Here is a 14,600-nt window from a genome sequence, read left to right on the forward strand (position 1 = left end):
GATGATTTTGAAGTTATATAAGAGGAAAATTAAGCTTATCAAAATTATTAGCTTTAAAATTCACAAACCATTTTTTTCTGCACTGCCAAAGGAATTCTTGGAGTGTTTTTTTGGTCATTATGTGGTACAAGGTTGCCAATGTCTTCTGAAGCAATATGTGCCAAGTTACTTTTTAGCCAGATGCAGTCAAAGATTAACAGAAGTTTGGATAGATGCTCAATGAGGTTAAGCCACTGGTGGTGCCCAATATGGATATTTATGTAGCTCTTGTATTCTGTAGACCTGACTTTAAGTCCTTAGTTAATGCTTTCTATAAGTTTAAATTTAATTCAATATTTAGAAAATTTTTGTACCAAAGGAGCAGTCTATGATTTTATTTTTATTTACTTTAGCAAGTTATTATATTAAGCTCCAGAGTATGGCATCATATAATACAAAGGATGCAGTAAAACACCAGTACTTGTGGTATTTATATCTCTATCTATCTGTCTATCTATCTACAGAGAGAGAAGAGTTGTTGCAACACTATTTTTAAGTTGTAGAAGAACCTGAAACAACTTCAATTACCATTAACATAATAATGACTAATATGTTATTCTATCCTGTGTAGCCACTGAATGAAATGAGTCATGTCTTTACCCATTGATTTGGAGGAGGTTCTGAGCTGTCATTAAGAAAAGATGCAATAAACATGGATTGATTTCAGAGAGCTTTCATAAATATACATTTTAGGGAATTGAATTAATGGCATAGATATCAAAGGTAAGCTGTTTTGATTTAAAATATTTTTTGTTAAACTGGATCAGGGAAAGGAAAGCCAGCTCTCTTTCTATTTTTACCTCCTCCTTGAAAACATGGATTACAGAATTTAAGAGCATACCACTCAAACATCTCAACCAATTTATGGGTAAATTAACTTTTGAAGACTGACCTAGGAACACAACCACTCATTATTATGTTATCAGGGACATTAATGTCTGAGGTCTACATAATCTATTTACAAATGCTGTATCACAGTATTATAAACAGAGCACCAGGGAAATTTGTATAATATACAGTTTTTGCACTGCACAGACACACCTGGTCCACTGAGTGAATGATGTGGAATGTAATCTCTGCTCCCCAGCCCCTCAAGCTCTTTGTCCTACTGTGGGGCTGAGATAGCAGGAGGAAGAAGAGCTATTGTGTAATTCCTACCAATAGATTTTTTTTTTTTTACAGTCTCTATAAAGGTAGATAAATGAGTCAAAGTATAATGGAGAGTCATGGAATAGCAAAAAGGTAATTGGGAAAGAAGATAAAAGGAAAATCTATGCTTTCATGAGGAAAGGCAGATATAGATTATGACAGCCTTAAATCAGTGGTTATCAACCAGGGGGAATTTCACCTCCCCTCCTGCCATCCTGGGGACATTTGGTAATGTCTGCAGCCATCTCTGATTGTCATGGCTGAGGGGCTGGTCCTGGAATCTAGTGAATAAAGGCCAAGGGTGCAGCTAATGCTGCATCCTAGAATACACAGATGCAGCCTCCTACGTAGAGCAAGTATTCAATCCAAAATGTTAATAGTGCTGCATTTGATAAGCCAAACTCTAAATGAACACACACTCTATTTAAAAAGAGACTAAGATGTTAGGAAGGATTGAAGGTTTGCTGAAAGGAGATTGGCACTAAAATTGCATCTTGTCTGATGCATAATTCTTCCTGAAAGTTAAATATTTTATTATTGGAGCCATTGTTTCATGCTTCTCAATAAGCTGCCAAGTAATGTGTTTTTAATGTGAAAAAAAAAAATGTCTCCTAGTTCCAAAATTTTTTTCTCAAAAGTAACCTGTTTTATCTGATTTGAACTATTGTATGCCATTTTCTAAGATTTCTGCACAAATAAGAAATCTAAATCTCTGGAGAATTTTTTCTTGATATTTTGTTCCATCCATTATTTATATCAAATTGTTACTGAGAACTCTTTCCTGAACTCATAAATTTCAAAATATGGAAGTCACAGAGGATGTTGTCCAAAGATTTTCAGTTTCTTGTACAGACACAATGAATGTTTTTTAAAAAAGAATGATTCACAAAAGTGAATATAATATAACGCTATTTTTAAAAACAATGACAAAAGTTCTGGAGTCCTGGAATAGAAGTAGCAACTCACTCCAGTATTCTCACCTGGAAAATTCCATGGACAGAGGCGCCTGGCAGGCTACAGTCCATGGGGTCTCAAAGAGTCAGACATGATTGAGCAACTGAGCTTGCATGCATGTATATATGTTCCTGGATAGTTGCATCAGCAGACATAGAATGTCGCCCACCAAGTTACTAATTAGTGAAAGAAAGTACAATGGAGGAAGCAAGATTGCTCAACAATAAAAAGCAAATAAAAAAATAGCTGTGGAAAAGATAACGATGTTTATGATAAAAAGTAGGTTATATAGAATGATTTTTTTTTTCTTTTAAAGCAGACGGAAAAAAACTAGATACCAAAAGTTGATGGTGATTATCTCTGAATGCAAAATTAAAACAAAGTCCAAAACACCAATATGGTACAGAAAAAAGAGGATGGAATAAAAGAATGAATGTGATAAAGTTGACATTTGGGCATTATAATGGCTAGCTATTCTATTTTGAGAGTTCCCCAGGGACTCCCCAGAGATCATTACCTACCATCTCTTTAAGATGATAATTTGATGGAAATCAATCTTCCTGTTAGAAAAATCTAAAAATAAGGTTTCTGAGAGTGTGCTAACAATTCCTTTCCAGGAAGGTAAATTAAAGTTTTAAGAGATATCAGAAGTGCTTGATTCTAGAGATATTACTGTAGCACTTTTGAGAGTCCCTCTTATTCCACCCTATTAAATTTGAGCTAAGAGTTCCTAAGACCTCATTCTCCTCCAACAAAACAGTACCAGACCTAGAATTTTTGCTATTAACTGTGCCCTTTACACTGTCTGTATATTACAAGATCACAAATCACAGGAGAAAACTACCTTCCTAGGCTAGAAAATGCTTACAATTTTTTTTTATATCTCTAAGTCATGTGTTCTTGATAACATCTTGGTTTAATCCTGATTCCCATATTCTTGCACAGTTTAGCTCAGTTCATAGCTCAACTTTTTCAAGTTGTCATGCATACCACATGTTGATTTCTATTCTCGTCATGGATTCCTAGTCCAGCTGAGGATGGTCAGGCAAATCCACCACATTCTGCATTAGATCCTCCATGGAACTGATTTTGTTTCTACTCTTACTTCAATATTGGGGAAAATAGAAACAGTAATTCTCTTTGAACCTCTGGAACTCAAGAACTTTGAAAAACAATGTGTCATAACTCATTAATTATGTGGTTTTAAGTGTCAGTGGTTTATGAATCATTCTCCTGATAAATTAATCATTAATATAATATTTTATTGAGAATTTTGAATACTGACTAACTTGTGAATGAATTTGAAAGTTGTTCTGCATAGAGATGTATTTTTAAAGCTTTAGTATATATAGGCTTATACTTCCAAAATGACTTGTGATATAATTCAAAATATGTCTATTAATACTTTGTAGAAAGTCACTATTAATTCATTCCTAAAGAGTAAGTTTGTTTCAAATGCCATATGCTTTTATCATCTCCCAGAAATTCATCAGTTTCTAAACTTGTGGGAATTACGGGCTCACTAGGGAAGCTCACTCCGTGGTCAACCTCGAATGGTTAGAGAATGGAAACTCTGGGTTATTAATTATTTTGCCTAACTGAGAGTCTCCACGTACTTTAAAAGATTACCAATATTTCACAATTTAAGGTGAGTTTGCACTGACATACTTAGTGCTCATATCCATGCCCCAAACAGCACTGCTTAATTCATATTCAGCTAACATATCTGAGCTCTTCCTACCATTGGTGCACAAGCTGAAACCTAAAAATACAAACCTTTGCCCTTGGGGGAGTTCAACATCTAGTGGGACTGAGAAATACCTACAATATAAGTACTGCAATCAAAGCAGAAGAGGCGTGTTCTGAGAACTCAGAGGAGGCTTGGGCCCAGCACCGGATTTCCCAGGTGCCGTCCTCCTCTCGCCCTCTGCTGTCCCCGGGCCGCGCTCCGCCATTCCCGCGGCTGCACCCTTCGCTCTGACTCACCGGGCCGATCCGCCGAGCGCGGCCTTCCCGTGTTTCCTGGCTCACCACTGCTTACTCGGCACCTCCGCATGCAACCGCCGCCGGCACCACAGCCCAAAGCGGCCCGTGAATGAGCGAATGGACCACCCTCAGCCCCAGTCTCCGCCGCCCTCTACTTTTGCCCATGTGCTCGTTGGGCAGAAACCCCGCAGTCACCCCTGATGCCCTCTTCGCTCTATCCTCTCCTATCAGTGTCACCAAAGTTTGCCTAAACCATTCTCTCCCCCACCTCCGTGTTAGTACTCTGACTTCGCCATTCTCTAAGCAAATGCCAGGGCTTGTAAAACGGATAGCCTCCTGCTGAATGACCTCGTCTCCAGGGGGAGGCCACGGCCAGTGGAGCCAGGTGGAGCTCTCTGAGTGTCCGAGGGGGAGGGAGTCTCATGCAGGGAGCCGGTTACAGGGGTGACGGGAGCCCTGAGAAGCCGGGGAGGCCAGTGGGGCAGCTGGGAATGAGCGACGCTGTCTCATGGCCCGGTTTACAGGAGCTCTTTGAGGTTAGACAGGGGAAATGTATTAACATTTCCTCCTCAGCATCCGCCATAATACAGTATTTTCAATCTACTCAACAATGGCAAAATGTGGACAGAAAGAATTAGTCACTCTTATAATCTAAGATCTTTTGACTTAGAAGTTTCTAGCAAACTTGCCCCTGCTTTGGGCCCAACTTTTCAATATATCTTACAACTTGAGTTATTTGTTCTTCCAATTAATTAGCTTCTAGATAAGACATTTAAACTGTCACTGGATGAAATACAAATTTTATCATACCGTTTTTAGGAAATTGGGTTCATTGTAAAGAAAAAAAGCATTTTTTAAAAATAATTAATCTCTACAGCTTATAAAGTAGATATTAGATCACAGAGGCTGAGATTTTTAAATTGTACCGTCTCGGTTTTGTATAGTGAGAGTCTCCCGCAGTTCCTTGCATTGAAACACAAGTTCATGCTCTAGTTGTCACATGAGTGTCCTATGTGCCCAGGTTACTTCCTTAGATGATTCTCATTACGATAAACCTACAGCTCTCAGTGTTTTTGTTCACCCAGAAGATCAATTCATTCCCGGATTGTTCAGAATATACTACACAAGCCTGACAAAAATCTGACTACACAGATGGATAAACCAAATGGGGCTATTAGGATGAGACAAAGGTAAAAGAAGATTATGTTCTTTGAAGCATAGTACAAGCTGCAGTTGTTGAAAAAAATCAATAAAAAGAAAAACATGGGCTTTGAAAAAATGAGATTGTATGTATTTTAAAGATATTAAAACAAGCACAACAAATATGTATTAATAGCATAATACTAGATGATAAGATGAAAGATTAGAAATGAACAGAAAATCTGGAAATACAGTGATGCATTTCTGCTGTAGAATGTACTTAATGGTGACACTGAGACACAAAATATTCATTTAAGCAGGAGTCTCAATTAGAAACAGATGTTGTGTGATTCAATTACAACCTAAATTGGCTTATTTATCAGACAATTTTTCACTAAAGTTTGTTTTTGTGAGATGACTTTGTTTTGTTTTCTCATCCTGTTCGTTGCCATCTTATGCATTTAGTCTCCAGGTTACATTTCTTGATAATTGTCATTTTGTTTGATAGAGAATTGTCTCCATAGAAGTAAATATATATTCCTTCACTTTCCTTGCTCTCTTGGTTAATAAACAATATCAAATATGTCTCTTCCTCCTTTTTTCCGGTCATTTAATAGCTCTGAGTGTCAGATTTCTCATAATACCTCCCTTTTTCAAAATCAAGGAGATGGGCCAGATGATTTTGATTTTCTTGGGTTTTAACAATATGTATAATTATTGCTTAATGAAATTCTCATATGGACATCAACCTGCATAATCATTACAGCTTTTTTTGGTTGGAGGAAATAAAGATGGAATCAATTTAGTGCAAGGAAAGTGAAGTTTGCTGTAATGATACAAAGAAAGTTTATAAGAAGTATAGAAGTTTATATATAAACTTTATATAAGAACTTTATATTGAAGTATAGAACATTTCCAGACCTCAGGAGAAACTAGAAATAGGGAGCAAGAAGTTCTTTATGACCTTGGCCATTCGTTCTCTAACAATGTCAGATTCTTTCTCCTATGGCTCTTTTCTGCATCTTTCTCCACTTTCTTTCTTCTTTGGCAAACTGGTTTCCCCTTTTTATTCAAGCTCCCCTCTCTGACCTCATACTCACAGAGTAGCCCTAGTTCTAGGTCATGACCTTTGCACTTGGCACTACAGCTGCTGGATCAGATTCTTTTGTAGTTGTTGAGTCACTAAGTCATTTCTAATTCTTTGCGACCCCATGGACTGTGGCCGAGCAGGCTCCTCTGTCCATGGGATTCTCCTGGCAAGAATACATAGAAAACTATACAAAAAAGATCTTCATGACCCAGATAACCACAATGGTATGATCACTCACCTAGAGCCAGACATCCTGGAATACGAAGTCAAGTGAGCCTTAGGAAGCATCACAACGAACAAAGCTAGTGGAGTTGATAGAATTCCTGTTGAGTTATTTCAAATCCTAAAAGATGAGGCTGTGAAAGTGCTGCACTCAGTATGCCAGCAAATTTGGAAAACAGCGGTGCCCACAGGACTGGAAAAGGTCAGGTTTCATCCCAATCCCAAAGAAAGGCAATGCCAAAGAAATATTCAAACTACCGCACAATTGCACTCATCTCACATGATAGCAAAGTAATGTTCAAAATTCTCCAAGCCAGGCTTCAACAGTACATGAACTGTGAACTTATAGATGTTCAACCTGGATTTAGAGAAGGCAGAGGAACCAGAGATCAAATTGCCAACATCTGTTGGATCATTAAAAAAGCACGAAAGTTCCAGAAAAACATCTACTTCTCCTTTAATGACTATGCCAAAGTCTTTCACTGTGTGGATCACAGCAAACTATGGAAAATTCTGAAAGAGATGGGAATACCAGGCCACCTGACCTGCCTCCTGAGAAATCTGTATGCAGGTCAAGAAGCAACAGTTAGAACTGGACATGGAACAACAGATGGATTCCAAATCGGGAAAGGAGTACATGAAGGCTGTATATTGTCACCCTGCTACTTAACTTATATGCAGAGTACATCATGCGAAATGCCAGGCTGGATGAAGCACAAGCTGGAATCAAGATTGCCGGGAGAATTATCAATAACCTCATATATGCAGATGACACTACCCTTATGGCAGAAAGCAAAGAAGAACTAAAGAGTCTCTTGATGAAAGTGAAAGAAGAGAGTGAAAAAGTTGGCTTAAAACTCAACATTCAGAAAACTAAGATCATGGCATCCAGTCCCATCACTTCTTGGCAAATAGATGAGGAAAAAATGGAAACAATGAGAGACTTTATTTGAGGGGCTCCAAAATCACTGCGGATGGTGACTGCAGCCATGAAATCAAAAGACGCTTGCTGCTTGGAAGAAAAGTTCTGACCAACCTAGACAGCCTATTAAAAAGCAGAGACATTACTTTGTCAACAAAAGTTCATCTACTCAAAGCTATGGCTTTTCCAGTAGTCATGTATGGATGTGAGAGTTGGACTATGAAGAAAGCTGAGTGCCAAAGAATTGATGGTTTTGAACTATGGTGTTGGAGAAGACTCTTGGAGAGTCCCTTGGACTGCAAGAAGATCCAAACTGTCAATCTTAGAGGAAATCAGTCCTGAATATTCATTGGAAGGACAATTGCTAAAGCTGAAACTCCAATACTTTGGCTACCTGATGCAAAGAACTGACTCATTGGAAAAGACCCTGAGGCTGGGAAAGATTGAAGGTGGGAGGAGAAGTGGATGGCAGAAGATGAGATGGTTGGATGGCATCACTGACACAATGGACATGAGTTTGAGTAAGCTCCGGGAGTTGGTGATGAACTGGGAAGTCTGGTGTTCTGCAGACCATGAGGTTGCAAAGATTTGGACACAACTGAGTGACTGAACTGAACTGAACTGAGCCATTCCCTTCTCCAGAGGATCTTCCAGACTCAAGAATTGAACCTGCATCTCCTGCATTAGCAGGCAGATTCTTTTGTAGCCACCAAGGAAGCCCATCAGATCCTTTATCCAATAGCAAATTTTTGGGAGAGGATTCTGATTGGCCCATCTCATCTTCTTGAGTCAGGCACAAGTTTGTCAACTGCCTATAAATCATCTGGTCTTGAATTAGATATCTACTGTTCATTCCAAAGGTGGGAGGAGTGCAGAATCACGTGATATAGAACATGGTCACACTCAGTTAGTAGGAACTGTAGGCAGGGCAGTTTCCAACACAGAAGTTTCTGTAGAAGTGATGCACAGCTCAGCTACAATCAGTTTTGGAGGAAAGCAACCTAAGTTTTGGAAAAAGTGGATCTCAGAGTTCAACTAAAATGACATAAAAGTTTTATAAGGAACAGAGAGGTGTGCTTGGGACCCCTTATGATGCATAATGTGCAATCAAATCAATGAAATATAAAATACCAATGTGTGCAAGGGATATAAGTTCTCCCTCTTCACAGTTTGAAAAGGAGGGATTGCTCATATGATCCTTCTGAGTAGATGCAATATTATTAGATGTTAAATCAATATTTTTTCTCCTCACTATTGAATTGGTTTGAGTTGTGTACTGATTGTGGAGGCAGCTAATAAGAGACTTTCACTTTTCCAGGCCACTATGCAGTCTTCTTAGAGCTCATTTTGTTAAAATATATACCTCAATATATTTGCCAAAACCACATAACTTTTTCACTCTTCTGATGCTAGATAATTAAGGAATTTTTGTCAATGATTTCTTATGTTAAAGTGGCAAATTATGAACCATCTAGTGTTAGCATTCCTTACACAAAGTTTTAAGGAATATATTAAACGTTTGAGCAGACATGTTGAGGATATTATTTTACTGATAATAAAGTTATCTTACTGATACTAGAAAGGAAGATATTTTCATTTAAGGCAGAGTTCATAACCTTGACACTATTGACATTTGGAGTCAGTTAACTCTTTGTTATAGGGGATGCATGGTGCAGTGTATTAGGCTGGGGAGGACACCTGGTCACTCCCCATAGATGCCAGTGTTACCAAGTCCAAGTTCTTACTGGTCACAGCACAACAAACCAGTAAATCAAAAGGTGAAGTATTAGGGCAAGTGCTTCATTCAGAAAGCCAGAAAACTGAGAAGATGGCAGACTAGTGTCCCAAAGAATCATCTTATTAGAGTTAGAATCCAGGCTTCTTTTATACTAAAAGGGGAGGCAGTGGGACTGTTTGTTGTAGACTTCTTGATGCCAGAATCCTTTGTTTTTTTCAGCTGTCAACATAGGTCTGGTCACCATGGTTCCTGTAAACCTCCAACAAGACAATTGTATGCTCTGCTCTGCGACTTTGCATCTCAGTCTGAATGGAGAAGTGTTAAAACCTTCAAAGGTCAAGCTGATGAGGCAGATCATGAAGGGCTATTATGCATGTTTCACGCTATAGGAAACAGTCTCTTACAGAGGCGCAGAGCCAGCATGACTAAGCACCAGATTAAAGCTGAAAGAATAGATCCCATCGGAGTCAGGGCTGTTCTTCTCCGCGGTGTTAGCTGCACACACAGTACTCTCAGCTGTGACAACTGAGACTGTCTTCAGACATTGTTAAATGTGCTCTGGCTGACAAAATCATCCAGTTTAAAACTACTGCTCTAAAATGAATGTTACCCTTTTCTATCTGACTCACTTCACTAAACATAGTACCCTCTAGGCCCATCCATGTTATAAATGGCAAAATTCCATTCTTTTTATGCCTGAGTGACATTATATATATATATATGTATGTGTGTGTGTGTGTGTGTGTGTGTATCCATATCCATTTATCTGTTGATGGACACAAGTTGATTACATATCTTGGAAAGACAAATACTGTATGTTGTCACTTATGTGTGGAATCTAAAAAATGAATGAATATAACAAAGCAGAAACAGACTCACAGATACAGAGAATAAACTAGTGGTTACCAGGAGGAAGGGAGAAGAGGGGAGGGGCAAGAAAGATAGGTATAGGGGATCAAGAGGTACAAACTTCTGTGTATAAAATAAATCAGATACAAGGATATATTGTACAGCACAGGGAATATCACAAATATTTTGTAATAACCTTAAATGGAATATAATCTATAAAAATTTTGAGTCATAAATCTGAAACTAAATTGTGAATCAACTGTACTTCAATAAAAATAAGTATATAAAAAAATATTACCTTTATTCTCCAAAAGGACTGCTTTCATTTATTAGAAATATTTTCTTACTTCTTTAAGCATTTTTAGATTTAAAAAGGATGGGTTTTGGAAATTGCTGACTTGATATTGTTTATCCTGCTTTTCTTCAGTGAATCAAATTCTCTCATGCCTGAATTAGCCTGACCAATTTCGTTAGGAATCTCATACCAGCTAATCCCATTAATGTGCTTCAGTGTCAAAGAATCTTCTATGGCCCATCGTTTCTAAATATGTCACACTTTCTGTCAAGGAGTAGCTTGCCCACTTGAGAAAGGTAGTTGAACACATATCATACACCTGGAAGAAAAATGATTTTAGAGTTCTTGGGCAAAGTAGCAAAACCTTTCATTTCTTTCTGAAAACTTTCCATCCTCCCTGGAGGGCTTGCACTTTGACCTAATGAAGAATTAGTAGAAAATCTGTTGTGTTAGATAAAAAAAAAGAAAGTACAGCAATTTTAAGCCTTTCTTTTCCATCTAAAAAGCAGAATACACCAAAGGATATCTTAGGCTTTATTATATGCAGATATGACTGTTAATATTTATACTAAAGTGCAGATAGAAAAAAAAATTTACTTAAAATTCAGAAACTAGTTTCTTCAAGATGTAAACATGAATTCTCTTAGGGAGAATTTGCCTATCTCATGAGGTGGTGAGAATGAAATGTTATAATATATATGAAGCTCCATGGAAACCACAGAGCATATAGCATTTTCTAGAAGGAAATTATCATGCTTGTGGTAAAATATGCATAGGATGGAGATATTACTCTGTTTTAAGTATTGCCATATTGTGCATAATTATCATCAAAATTATCATTAGTTTCAAAAAGTTTTTTGAAGGTTATCAAATTCATGGGTCCATATTTCCATTTATCATAGAATCAGGTCCTAGGTTAAGATGATAACCCTAGAAATGCATAAGAAGAAAAGTCTTAAAAGGTACTTTTTCTGCATCACCCACTTCCTAGAGTAAAATACTAGCATCCATTGACCAGAAAGAAGGCTGAGCATTGAAGAATTGATGCTTTCCAACTGTGGTGCTGAGGAGAAGACTCTTGAGTGTCTCTTGGACTGCAAGATCAAACCAGTCAATCCTAAAGGAAATCAACTCTGAATATTCATTGGAGGGACTGATGCTGGAGCTGAAGCTCCAATACTTTGGCCACCTGATGCAAAGAGCTGACTCATTGAAAAAGACACTAATGCTGGGAAAGATTGAGGGCAGGAGGATATGGGCGCTACAGAATATTAGATGGTTGGATGGCAGCACTGACTCAATGAACATGACTTTGAGCAAACTGGGAGATAGTGAAGGACAGGGAAGCCTGGAGTGCTGCAGTCCATGGGGGTCACAAAGAGTCAGATACTACTGAGTGCCTGAACAACAACAACATAAATTTCCACTGAATGATTTCTTATTGCAAATAGACTAAATTACTGCTTTAATTGGGAAACATGGTGTGATGTTTAGTCAATATTTATTGAAAACAGGGTGAGTTGTATAGAGCAAAGATCTCAGTACATGTGTATAGGTCTTTCTTTACAGGAAACAAGAGTTTCCAGAAAGGGAAAGGGAAAAGTACACACACGCACACACACACATGCATGCACACACACGTGCACATGCACACACACGTGTGCACAAGCACACACATACACACATGCACACACATGCACATACACACGTGCACGTGCACACACACACGCACACACACGATTGCACTTAATTTATGCAGTTACTCAAGTTGATGTTATTTTCTCCTTCCACTCTCCATTGTTTACTTACCACAAGCATATTTTAATTATAACATTAGTTAATAGAATATTATTTGTCATCACAATCATTTGTACTCTACAGTAAGTTTTTCCTCATCACACAGTAAAACTTCTTTTAATGAGGAGAATGCAGTGTATGGATTCTGCCTCATGGTCTCATTGTGAGGAAATCCTCTGCGGCACTCAAGAGAGCTGGAGGTTAATGAGCATTCATTCAGCACGGGTAGTGAAACGTAACCCACTGCTGGTCATTCTGATCCCAGTGCCAATGTTTACAATAATGTATCTTGAGATAGTTATTAATTTTATTACATTGTCTGAATTACAAATAAGACCCCAACAAGACTTACAACACAGACAAGTGCTTATTTACATGGTTACTGGGGTCTTTCTGCCTACAAGTTCTTTTATAAACATCTCTTTAAAAGTGGTAATGCTTGTGAAAATAAATATGTACATTCCAAGCAGTTTGGAAGTATGATATTAATCTTTAAACAGCAGTGAACAATTTTGAAGATAATATATTTGTTTAGCATGCTAAACAAATAGTTTCTAAAATACCTGCATCCTAATTTTCCTAAGCAATGTTTTCAATAAGCCAGTAAAATGCTATTATTTTTATTTTAGAAGTGAGACATTGGAGATAACAATGGGTTAAGTTAGTAGCTCATGGTTACATAGCTCTATAAGTGGTAGACTTTGGCATCAAGATGTTTTAGAATCTAAGGCTCAGAATCTGTCCAATCCATTGTACTGCAAAAAGGTATGATGTCTACAACTTGAAGAGTATGCAAATGAGAATGTTAGCAATTGAGAAGTGTACATAACCCTGTGGGTTCTCTTTTTCTGTTAAGTGAAGGTAAGGTGGAAAAAGTTTCAGACCTATAAAAGGGATGTTGTATGAATAATAGTGAGCAAATGTCCTTCTCATTGAACAAGAAAGAATTAAATTATTGTAAGTTTGTTTCTGAGTAAACAATGTAAACATTCTTGAATATAGTGGTTAAAGGACATTGGAACTCATTGCCCAGAATAAATATTGAAGACAATATCATTTAGGATATTTCAGAAATGCATGAATATCCATATAGGGATCTAGATGAAGTAGAGTTTACCCAGATGTAAGACATGAGCAGAGTCAGTGAACCAGTGAAGTTGTTCAGTCGTGTCTGACTCTTTGGGATCCCATGGACTGTAGCCTACCAGGCTCCTCCATCCGTGGAATTTTCCAGGCAAGAGTACTAGAGTGGATTGCCATTTCCTTCTCCAGGGATCTTACCGACCTGGGGATCAAACCCAGGTCTCCCACATTGCAGGCAGACGCTTTACCGTCCAAGCCACCAGGAAAGCCTGAGCAGAGTCAGTGTTTCTCAAATCAGTTCAGTCACTCAGTCATGTCCGACTCTTTGCAACCCCATGAATCGCAGCACGCCAGGCGTCCCTGTCCATCACCAACTCAAACTCATGTCCATCGAGTCGGTAATGCCATCCAGCCATCTCATCCTCTGTCGTCCCCTTCTCCTCCTGACCTCAATCCCTCCCAGCATCAGGGTCTTTTCCAGTGAGTCAACTCTTCACATGAGGTGGCCCAAGTACTGGAGTTTCAGCTTCAGCATCAGTCCTTCCAATGAACACCCAGGACTGATCTCCTTTAGGATGGACTGGTTGCATCTCCTTGCAGTCCAAGGGACTCTCAAGAGTCTTCTCAACACCACAGTTCAAAAGATCAATTCTTTGACGCTCAGCTTTCTTTAGAGTCCAACTCTCACATCCATACATGACCACTGGAAAAACCATAGCCTTGACTAGATGGACCTTTGTTGGCAAAGTAATGTCTGCTTTTTAATATGCTGTCTAGGTTGGTCATAACTTTCCTTACAAGGAGCAAGGGTCTTTTAATTTCATGTGCTTCCCTTGTGGCTCAGCTGGTTTCTCAAAGAGTTGTATGTATATACATACATACATACATACATACATACATACATACATATATATATATATATATATATATATATGTAAAACAAAGTCAGTATACAGAGTTATGCAGGAGTTATGCTGTGTTTTCTTAATTGTTGCTAGTGCATTCAGCTAAAACTATTGACAGATAAATGTCCTTTAAAAGAAAAAGTGAACCATCTTTTTTAATGATATGGGGACCCACAACTTAAGCCTTTATGATGTTACTGTGACCTCTTATTCTTTTAATGGACAATTTGCCTGGTGGCTCAGATGGTAAAGAGTCTGCCTGCAATGCAGGGGACCTGGGTTCCATCCCCGGGGTTGGGAATATCCCCTGGAGAAGAGAATGGCAGCCCACTCCAGTGTTCTTGCTTGGAGAACCCCATGGACAGAGGAGCCTGGTAGGCTCCAGTCCTTAGGGTGGCGAAGAGTCAGACACGACTGAAGCAAATGAGCGA

At 38.4% G+C, this 14,600-nt stretch overlaps 1 protein-coding gene across 1 annotated transcript in view; it reads left to right on the forward strand.

The window, feature by feature from the left end:
* The window catches only part of GABRB1 (gamma-aminobutyric acid type A receptor subunit beta1), a 430,249-nt gene that overhangs the window by 142,737 nt on the left and 272,912 nt on the right, over positions 1-14,600 (forward strand). The gene's annotated exons all lie outside the window — the stretch shown is intronic.

Source organism: Dama dama, chromosome 17, assembly GCF_033118175.1.
Source record: "Dama dama isolate Ldn47 chromosome 17, ASM3311817v1, whole genome shotgun sequence".
Lineage (NCBI taxonomy): Eukaryota > Metazoa > Chordata > Mammalia > Artiodactyla > Cervidae > Dama > Dama dama.